Below are 12073 nucleotides of genomic sequence, written 5' to 3' on the forward strand. Positions count from 1 at the left end.
CTGATATTTAGAGTTTATAAGTCACAATATATAGGGTCATATTCTGTTGAGAAGGGTCTTAGAATTTGTTGTTTCTTTCCTCTTCCTTCATCTTTCCTCCCTTCCTTTCTTTCTTTTTTGCTGGCATTACTAATGTTTGTATATGATATTTCCAAGAGGAACTGATAAAACGAAAGTAAAGGAATAAAAGTTCTAAAATATTCTTTAAAACTGTATACACATGTCTATGTCTATATCATATCTGCCTAAGTAATAAGAAAGTTGTCCATATGACTTTCTGTTTACTCAAATATTAAACTTTCAAATGAAAATGGTAGCTATCTGCTCTAAAAACTTCTTGTTATGTCCCATATCTTGTTCAGAATTTCCCTATTTTTTCAATCAGACATGCAAAAGTATTTAAAATTGTGCATCTGTGTATATATTTGTGTATGTGAGTATATATTATCAAGAGTTAAATATTTTATTTGTATCCCCAACTTACTCTATTATATGTTTTCCACTCACAATATCTTTTTTTAAAAATCTGATACATAAAACTGAATGGGCAGTTTTGAATTTTGTCAAGTTGTGAAAATTGTATAACTTTTAAAGAAACCTAAGCCTTCCTGGTCTTGTGACAAAGATATTTTTTTAAGTAAAAGAGACATGAAGAAGACAAACATATACTGATATAATTAAAGAAACAGAAGCTAAGTTGAAGCAAGTGTTCCTTCTAAGACAATGAAAGCTGACAGTTTCAAATGAGATTTTCTAGTCTAATGGGTTATATCACAAATAAGTGGAAGGTTTTATTAGGCTGATATTTTCTTCAGTCCATTCGTTACTTGCTGTTATAAGTATAATTCCTAAAAGCCAGGGAAAAGACTGATAATAAATGTCACTTTGGGTTCTCTTTCTTCATACATACATTCAAGAATTTTATTAAGTTAAATGCTTGACATTGTTTTGAAAATGTTCCTTAATATTTTAATTTTAACATCATATTTCCCCTGGTTGGTTTATGAACCTCATTTTTTTTTTTTTTTTGTTTCCCTGGCAGGTGAGCATTTCTGGATGCATATAAACAGATTCCCCCCGCCACTCCTCACCCCATCGTCAGTTCTGGCTAAAGTATTCTCAGATTGCTTTAGTAATTTTCCTTTAGTCAAGTATAACAAACCAGAAGTGGAATTGAACTTCTTAGCAACAAGAAGGAGCAAAATCCAGTACCATATACGGACTGCCCAAATCGTTGCATGTGGGAAACAGTCCTGTGTTTGCTCTTTGCAAAGAGACCATCTAATGACTTATTTTTTCGCATGAGGTCAAGAACTCTGTGAGTGTACAATTTATTCTCTACCTTTCCTGACAGTGAAGGAGATCTTCGAATCCTAACATTAGAATATTAATTTATCTTAAGACATTCCTTTCTTTTTTCAATCTCAAGTTTGTGAGAATAGATTTTGAGGTTCAAATCCTTGCTGAAATTAACAGAACCAAACTGTCTGAAGATGCCCTTTTTTTCTCCCTTCATACTTGAGTAATAGTTTGACTTGACATAAGTTGAAAACACTTGTCCATCAGTAGCTATCAAAGGACACTATCAAGAAAGTTAAATTAGAACCCATAGAATGGGATAAAGTATTTGCAAATGTTATGTCTGACACAGGAAACATATATAGAATATAAAATGAAAAATTACAAATCAACAATAAAAGAAAAAATAATCTAAACAAAGACTAGCTAAAATATTTGAATAAAAATTTATCCAAATATACAAATGGCCAATAAGCACATGAAAAGATTATCAAAATTATTCATTAGAGAAATGTCTATAAAACCATGAACCACTTCATGAACACTAGAATCATTATAATAAAAGAAGAACGAATAGTAACAAGTGTTATCGAGGATGTGGAAAAATTGGCACCCTCATAATTGCTGAGGAGATGGAAAATGGAGCAGCCATTCTGGAAAAAGGTTGGCAATTCTTCCAAAATTTAAAGATGGAGCTACCATATAATTCAACAATTTTACTCATATGTATATATCCAAGAGAATTGAAGATATATATTCACAGAAAAAATACATATGTGAATGTTCAGAGCAGTTTTATTCATAATAACCCAAAAGTGGAAACAACCAAAATGTCCTTCTATTGATGATGTATAAATAAAATGTGGCAGGGAGACCTTCAAGATGGCAGAAGAGTAAGACGTGATCAACTTCCTTCCCACAAATACATCAGAACTACATCCACATTGGAACAACTCCTACAGAACACCTACTGAACACTGGCAGAAGACCTCAGACTTCCCAAAAAGTAAGAAACTCCCCCCACGTACCTGGGTAGGGCAAAAGAAAAAAGAAAAAACAGAGAAAAAAGAATAGGGATGGGACCTGCACCAGTGGGAAGGAGCTGTGAAAGAGGAAAAGTTTCCACACACTAGGAAGCCCCTTCACTGGCACAGACAGGGGGTGGCTGGGGGGGAGCTTTGGAGCCATGGAGGAGAGCACAGCAACAGGGGTGCAGAGGGCAAAGTGGAGAAATTCCCACACAAAGGATCAGTGCCGACCAGCACTCACCAGCCCGAGAGGTTTGTCTGCTCACCCACCTGGGCAAGTGGGAGCTGGGAGCTGAACCTCCGGTTTCGGAGGTCAGATCCCAGGGAGAGGACTGGGGTTGTCTGCGTGAACACAGCCTGAAGGGGGTTAATGCACCACAGCTGGTTGAGAGGGAGTCTTGGACGAAGTCTGGACCTGCCTAAGAGGCAAGAGACCATTGTTTTGGGTTGTGGCGTGAGGAGAGGGGATTCAGAGGACTGCTTAAATGAGCTCCAGAGATGGGCGTGAGCCACAGCTATCAGCACAAACACCAGAGACTGGGACAAGATGCTAAGGCTGCCTCTGCAGCCACCAAGAAGCCTGTGTGCAAGCACAGGTCACTATCCACACCTCTCCTCCCAGGAGCCTGTGCAGCCTGCCACTGCCAGGGTCACGTGATCCAGGGACAACTTCCCCAGGAGAACACATGGAATGTCAGGCTGGTGCAATGTCACACAGGCCTCTGCCGCCACAGGCTCGCCCTGCATCCATACCCCTCCCTCCCCCTGGCCTGAGTGAACCAGGGCCCCTACTCAGCTGCTACTTTAACCCCGTCCTGTCTGAGTGAAGAACAGATGCCCTCAGGCGACCTACACAGAGACTCAGGGCCAAATCCAAAGCTGAACACCAGGAGTTCTGCAAACAAAGAAGAGAAAGGGAAATCTCTCCCAGCAGCCTCAGGAGCAGTGGATTAAATCTCCACAATCAACTTGATGTACCCTGCATCTGTGGAATATCTGAATAGACAACGAATCATACCAAAATTGAGGCAGTGGACGTTGGGAGCAATGATATACATATGTTTTTCCTTCTTCTCTTTTTGTGAGTGTGTATGTGTATGTTTCTGTGTGTTGTTTTGTCTGTAGAGCATTGCTTTTACCATTTGTCCTAGGTTTCTGTCTGTCAGTTTTTTTCTTTTTTCTTTTTCTTTTTAGTATATGTTTTAGTGCCTGTTATCATTGGTGGGTTTGCTTTTTGGTTTAGTTGTTCTCTTTTTTCTTTCTTTCTTTCTTTTCTTTGTTTTTTATTACTTTTTAATTAAAAAAAAATTTTTTAATAATTATTCTTATTTTTTATTTCAATAACTTTTATTTTCTTTTTTCTTTCTTTCTTCCATTTTTCTCCCTTTACTTCTGAACGGTGTGGCTGACAGTGTCTTGGTTCTCCAGGTGGGTGTGAGGCCTGTGCCTCTGAGGAGGGAGAGCTGAGTTCAGGGCATGAGTCCACCAGGGATGTCCCAGCTCCACGTAATATCAAATGGTGAAAGCTCTCCCAGAGATCTCCATCTCAACAATAAGACCTCACTCCACTCAACGACCAGCAAGCTACAGTGCTGGACACCCTATGCCAAACAACTAGCAAGACAGGAACACAACCCCACCCATTAGCAGAGAGGCTGCCTAAAATCATAATAAGGTCACAGACACCTCCAAACAAACCACAGGACACAGACCTACTCACCAGAAAGACAAGATCCAGGCTCATCCACCAGAACACAGGCACTGGTCCCCTCCACAAGGAAGCCTACACAACTCACTGAAACAACCTTAGCCACTCTGGCAGACCCCCAAAACAACAGGAACTACGAACCTGAAGCCTGCAGAAAGGAGACACCAAACCCAGTAAGTTAAGCAAAATGAGAAGACAGAGAAACACACAGCAGACGAAGCAGCAAGGTAAAAACCCAACAGACCAAACAAATGAAGAGGAAATAGGCAGTCTACCTGAAAAAGGATTCAGAGTAATGATAGTAAAGATGTTACAAAATCTTGGAAATAGAATGGAGAAAATAAAAGAAACCTTTAACAAGGATCTGGAAGAACTAAAGAGCAAACAAAGAATGAGGAACAACCCAATAAATGAAATTAATAATTCTCTAGAAGGAATCAATAGCAGAAAAACTGAGGCAGAAGAACGGATAAGTGACCTGGAAGATAAAATAGTAGAAATAACTACTGCAGAGCAGAATAAAGAAAAAAGAATGAAAAGAATTGACCACCACTGCAAACACTTCTGGGACTACAATAAATGCAACAACATTCGAATTATAGGGGTCACAGAAGACGAAGAGAAAAAGAAAGGGACTGAGAAAATATTTGAAAAGATTTTAGTTGAAAACTTCCCTAATATGGGAAAGGAAATCATTAATCAAGTCGAGCAAGTGCAGAGAGTCCCATACAGGATAAATCCAAGGAGAAACACGCCAAGACACATATTAATCAAACTATCACATATTAAATGCAAAGAAAAAAATATTAAAAGCAGCAAGGGAAAAAACAACAAATAACATACAAAAGAATCCCCATGAGGTTAACAACTGATATTTTAGCAGAAACTGTGCAAGCTAGAAGGAAGTGGCAGGACATATTTTAAATGATGATAGGGGAAAACCTACAACCAAGATTACTCTACCCAGCAAAGATCTCATTCAGATTCACTGGAGAAATTAAAACCTTTACAGACAAGCAAAAGCTAAGAGAATTCAGCACCACTAAACCAGCTTTACAGCAAATTCTAAAGGAACTTCCCTAGGCAGCAAACACAAGAGAAGGAAAAGACCTACAATAACAAACCCAAAACAATTAAGAAAATGGAAATAGGAACATACATATCAATAATTACCTAAAATGTAAATGGTTAAATGCTCCAACCAAAAGACATAAGCTGGCTGAATGGATAAAAAAATAAGACCCGTATATATGCTGTCTACAAGAGAACCACTTCAGACATAGGAACACATAAAGACTGAAAGTGAGGGGATGGAAAAAATATTCCATGCAAATGGAAATCAAAAGAAAGCTGGAGTAGCAATTCTCATATCAGAAAAAATAAACTTTAAAATAAAGACTACTACAAGAGACAAAGAAGGACACTACATAAAGATAAAGGGATCAATCCAAGAAGAACATATAACAATTGTAAATATTTATGCACCCAACATAGGAGCACTTCAATACATAAGGCAAATGAAAACAGCAATAAAAGGGGAAATCAACAGTAACACATTCATAGTAGGGGACTTTAACGCCCCAGTTTCACCAATGGGCAGATCATCCAAAATGCATATAAATAAGGAAATGCAAGCTTTAAATGATAAATTAAACAAGATGGACTTAATTGATATTTATAGGACATTCCATCCAAAAACAACAGAATACACTTTCTTCTCAAAGGCTCATGGAACGTTCTCCAAGATAGATCATATCTTGGGTCACAAATCAAGCCTTGGTAAATTTAAGAAAATGGAAATTGTATCAAGTATTTTTTCTGACCACAACGCTATGAGACTATATATCAATTATGGGAAAAAATCTGTAAAAAATACAAACACATGGAGGCGAAACAATACACTACTTAATAATCAAGAGATCACTGAAGAAATCAAAGAGGAAATCAAAAAATACCTAGAAACAAATGACAATGAAAACACGATGACACAAAACCTATGGGATGCAGCAAAAGCAGTTCTAAGAGGGAAATTTATAGCAATACAATCCTACCTCAAGAAACATCTCAAATAAATAACCTAACCTTACACCTAAAAGAATTAGAGAAAAAAGAACAAAAATATCCCAAAGTTAGCAGAAGGAAAGAAATCGTAAAGATCAGATCAGAGATAAATGAAAAAAATAAAAAATGAAGGAAACAATAGCAAAGATCAATAAAACTAAAAGCTGGTTCTTTGAGAAGATAAACAAAATTGGTAAACCATTAGTCAGACTCACCAGGGAAAAAAGGAGAAGACTCAAATCAATAGATTTGGAACTGAAAAAGGAGAAGTACAACTGACACTGCAGAAATACAAAGGATCATGTGAGATTACTACAAGCAACTATATGCCAATAAAATGGACAACCTGGAAGAAATGGACACATTCTTAGAAGAGCACAGCCTTCTAAGACTGAACCAGGAAGAAATAGAAAATATAAACAGACCATTCACAAGCACTGAAATTGAAACTGTGATTAAAAATCTTCCAACAAGCAAAAGCCCAGGACAAGATGGCTTCACAGGCGAATTCTGTCAAACATTTAGCAAAGAACTAACACCTATCTTTCTCAAACTCTTCCAAAATTTAGCATAAGGAGAAACACTCCCAAACTCATTCTACGAGGCTACCATCACCCTGATACCAAAACCAGACAAAGATGTCACAAAGAAAGAATACTACAGGCCAATATCACTGAGGAACATGCAAAAATCCTCAACAAAATACTAACAAACAGAATCCAACAGCACATTAAAAGGACCCCATGATCAAGTGGGGTTTATCCCAGGAATGCAAGGATTCTTTAATGTACTCAAATCAATCAATGTGATACACCACATTAACAAATTGAAGGATAAAAACCATATGATCATCTCAATAGGTGCAGAAAAAGTTTTTGACAGAATTCAACACCCATTTATGATAAAAACCCTCTAGAAAGTAGGCATAGAGGGAAGCTACTTCAACATAAAAAAGGCCATATATGACAAACCCACAACCAAACTCATTCTCAAAGGTGAAAAACTGAATCCAATTCTACTAATATCAGGAACAAGACAAGGTTGCCCACTCTCACCATTATTATTCAACATAGTTTGTAAGTTTTAGCCACAGCAATCAGAGGAGAAAAAGAAATAAAAGGAATCCAAATCGGAAAAGAAGAAGTAAAACTGTCACTGTTTGCAGATGACATGATACTATACATAGAGAATCCTAAAGATGCTACCAGAAAACTACTAGAGCTAATCAATGAATTTGGTAAAGTAGCAGGATACAAAATTAATGCACAGAAATCTCTTGCATTCCTATACACTAATGATGAAAAATCTGAAAGAGAAATTAAGGAACCACTCCCATTTACCACTGCAACAAAAAGAATAAAATACCTAGGAACAAACTTACCTAAGGAGACAAAAGACCTGTATGCAGAAAACTATAAGACACTGATGAAAAAATTAAAGATGATACAAAGAGATGGAGAGATATACCATGTTCTTGGATTGAAAGAATCAATGTTGTGAAAATGACTAAACTACTCAAAGCAATCTACAGATTCAATGCAAGCCCTGTCACACTGCCAATGGCACTTTTCACAGAACTAGAACAAAAACTTTCAAAATTTGTATGGAAACACAAAAGACCCCAAATAGCCAAAGCATCTTGAGAAAGGAAAACGGAGCTGAAGGAGTCAGGCTTCCTGACTTCAGACTATACTACAAACTACATTAATCAAGACAGTATGGTACTGGCACAATACAGAAATATAGATCAATGGAACAGGATAGAAAACCCAGAGATAAACTCATGCACATATGGTCACCTTATTTTTGATAAAGGAGGCAAGAATATACAATGGAGAAACGATAACCTCTTCAATAAGTGGTGCTGGGAAAACTGGACAGGTACATGTAAAAGTATGAAGTTAGAACACTCCCTAACATCATACACAAAAATGAACTCAAAATGGATAAAAGACCTAAATGTAAGACCAGACACTGTAAAACTCTTAGAGGAAAACAGAAGCAGAACACTCTATGACATAAATCACAACAAGATCCTTTTTGACCCACCTCATAGACAAATGGAAATAGAACAAAAATAAACAAATGGGATGTAATGAAAGTTAAAAGCTTTTGCACAGCAAAGGAAACCATAAACAAGATGAAAAAACAACCCTCAGAATGGGAGAAAATATTTGCAAATGAAGCAACTGACAAAGGATTAATCTCCAAAATATACAAGCAACTCATGCAGCTCAATATCAAAAAAACAAACAACCCAATCCAAAATGGGCAGAAGACCTAAATAAACATTTCTCCAAAGAAGATATACAGATTGCCAACAAACATATAAAAGAATGCTCAAAATCATTAATCATTAGAGAAATGCAAATCAAAACTACAATGAGGTATCACCTCACACCAGTCAGAATGGCCATCATCAAAACATCTACAAACAATAAATGCTGTAGAGGGTGTGGAGAAAAGGGAACCCTCTTGCACTGTTGGTGGGAATGTAAATTGATACTGCCACTATGGAGAACAGTATGGTGGTTCCATAAAATCCTAAAAATAGAACTACCATATAATCCAACAACCTCACTACTGGGCATATACCCTGAGAAAGCCATAATTCAAAAAGAGTCATGTACCACAATGTTCATTGCAGATCTGTTTATAATAGCCAGGACATAGAAGCAACCTAAGTGTCCATTGACAGACGAATGGATAAAGAAGATGTGGCACATATATACAATGGAATATTACTCAGCCATAAAGAGAAACAAAGTTGAGTTATTTGTAGTGAGGTGGATGGACTTAGAGTCTGTCATACAGAGTGAAGTAAATCTGAAAGAGAAAAACAAATATCATATGCTAACACATATATATGGTATCTAAGAAAAATAAAAATTAAAAAAATAAAAGGTTCTGAAGAGCCTAGGGGCAGGACAGGAATAAATATGTAGATATATATAATGGACTTGAGGATACGGAGAGGAGGAAGGGTAAGCTGGGACAAAGTGAAAGAGGGGCATGGACTTATATATACTACCAAATGTAAAATAGATAGCTATTGGGAAGCAGCTGCATAGCACAGGTAGATCAGCTTGGTGCTTTGTGACTACCTAGAGGGGTGAGATAGGGAAGGTGAGAGGGTGGTGCAAGTGGGAGGAGATATGGGGATATATGTATATATATAGCTGATTTACTTTGTTATAAAGCAGAAATTAACACACCATCTTAAAGCAATTATACTCCAATAAAGATGTTAAAAAAAAATGTGGCAAATCCTTAAAGTGGAATATTATTCAATCAGAAAAGGAATGAAGTACTGATACATGCTATGAAACTGATGAACCTTGAAAACATTACGTTATGTGAGAGAAACCATACACAAAAAGCCAAAAATTATGATTCTGTTTATATGAAATGTCCAAAATTGGCAATTCCATAGAGACAGAAAATAAGTTAAGTTTTGCTAAGGGGTTTAGGGAGATGGGCAATGACAAGAGACTACTATTGGTTATAAGGTTGTTTTTCAGGATGATAAAAATGTTTTGGAGTTTGATAGTGGTGATGGCTGCACAACTCTGTGAATAGACTCAAAAGTACTCAATTCTATACTTTAACACTTAATTTTATCTCAATTGAAAATTAAACAAACAAAAATAAAGCAACCCCTACCATATATTTATCATACAACATGGAGCATGGCATATAGAAAACCCATAATATACACTAGCTATATTACTGTTTTATCAATTTGTCTTAAAATGACAATTGCAAACAGTGGATTGTAATAATGCCTTATTCAATTTTATACAATATAAAATGTGGTGGGAAAGAAGACATGATATATAGAATTATGTGTTCCAAAGACATAATGCTAAAATAAAAACTCAGCATATTGAGACAACTGTAGTCTTAATTATCTTCATTCTCTAGACAGATGCATTACTCCCTGATGTCACAGACTTAACATGAATACAATTTTATATGCTATATCATCTAGCACAAGAAGCGTTCTTCATTTACTGGTAGCTATGAAAAATTTTTGGCCACATATCCAACCTTAGCAACAGAAGAACTCAGGTGGCTTTCTTGCATAATCACGTAAGGATTTTTTTTTTTTTTCCAAAGAAATCAAGGTGGGGGAAATCTATATAGGTCAAAGAAATTATTTTGAGCTTTTATTTTATATTTTAAAATTTTACTTTAGACTGTAGCTCCTTGTCACTTGAATGTATAATATGGGATACATAGGCGATATTGTAATCTCACTGCATACTACAAGGTAGGTATTTGTTAACATGGCAAATAAAAAGGTACATTCTAGTTTCTGAACAAATAAAAGACTAGTACCGATGGCTGTTGGTTTACACTCAAACCCAATATTGGTTATTACACTGAAGGAAGAGTCATGGTATAGTGATTAGAGAAACAGAGTCAGTTGTTACTTCCTAAGTGAGACAAAAATTCATGGCACTGCCTTGGGGGAATAACTTGGAGGAAATTTTGATTTGTGTTCTTTTTCCTATGCCATACTGTTCTCTTCAAAAGAGCCACTGCAACTTGCATACTGCCAGGCAGTGAATCAGCTGTGTCCATGCAGATCTTGCCATAATTTGTTGATAACAAGACTTTGCTGTTAGTCTGGCTTCAACTAATTGGACCTTGGATTGGCATCCAAGTCAAAGGCAGTTTTCTATGTACTGGGCATTGCTAGGAATCTATGAGGCACTTTGATGTGAGAATTGTCCCCAGAAATGATGCCCTATGCCATAATTTTACCTATTAACTCAATCAGGTCTGATCTTGGGGAGTATTGTAGTGGAGAATTTTAAAAAACCTGACAGAAAGCAATAACCACTAGGAAGTAAATCACAGAGGAAGTCAATGGCATGAGATATGGAGAAGAGGTGAGCTATTTTATAATGGAACTGAAGCAGAACAAAAACAAAACAGGAGAAGCTTAAGCATGAAAATAGTAGACTACTAGAGTTGGTATTGGGTCACTAAAATTTGTGAGAAATGCTGTATTACATATCAGATGTGTTTGATACTTGGGTCATATAATTTTCTATACAGCCTTACTTCCACAATGGATTCTTTACCAAATAAGACAGACTAAAAGACAGTATCTAAGATTACCATCCTGCTCAGCACTGGTTCCTAAAGGGTCAGCAGCCTATGTGATAGGATTTGAGGCAAACCATAACCTTATATACTTTAAACATCTAAAATTATACCACTTAAGGTGTATTCTTGGTGAAATGTTTTCAAGTATGTTCTCTTGATATGCAAATATCCTATCTAATTGAACTTTAGAATACCTTAATAGAAAGGAACTGAATTGTCTAAAAAAGGAAGAAAGATATTAAATTCCAAAAATTCCAATCCAGAGTGTTTATTCTCTATATTTCCCCCAAACAGGAACATAGGTAGTTAGATAGATAGCTAATAAAAGCAATACATAGAGCTTTTACATGGACACAAAAGCCAAAATTCTTCAATATATTTGAGAAAATATATAAGAAAACTTTTATATAATATTACCTGGGAAAAATGATTTGGTGTTCATATTTTCCATATTATAATTGGAGGCTATATGATTTAAAGTATTTATACAATTTTTATTTAAAACACAAACTTTTAGAGCTTGAAAAAGTTCCCAAACATTTATTACTATTCCTTAATTTTGCTAATGAGCAAACTGAAGAAAGAGGAGGTAAACCAGAAGAACAAAAAGGTAAGTTGCTTTAGTTCATAGCTATTTTATTTATTTTCCTTTTTAAATTTTTCTTAGATGATGGCAGACAAGAATAAGAAATGCAGTGCTGAAGACCTCAGAGTTGAAGTATCAATATTCGTTTTTGAAATGCTCTATGATTTTGCTTACCTATGAATGTCTAGATCAGTACATTTGTAATTAAACTTCAATATCCTTCTAGTGTGTATTTCTAAATATATGAAAGGTACTTAGTCAACTATCTGACCT

The 12073-nt window shown here is 36.0% G+C and overlaps 1 protein-coding gene across 2 annotated transcripts in view; it reads right to left on the reverse strand.

The window, feature by feature from the left end:
- The window catches only part of KLHL1 (kelch like family member 1), a 407738-nt gene that overhangs the window by 69185 nt on the left and 326480 nt on the right, over positions 1–12073 (reverse strand). The gene's annotated exons all lie outside the window — the stretch shown is intronic.

This window comes from Balaenoptera musculus, chromosome 18 (genome assembly GCF_009873245.2).
Source record: "Balaenoptera musculus isolate JJ_BM4_2016_0621 chromosome 18, mBalMus1.pri.v3, whole genome shotgun sequence".
Taxonomy (NCBI): domain Eukaryota; kingdom Metazoa; phylum Chordata; class Mammalia; order Artiodactyla; family Balaenopteridae; genus Balaenoptera; species Balaenoptera musculus.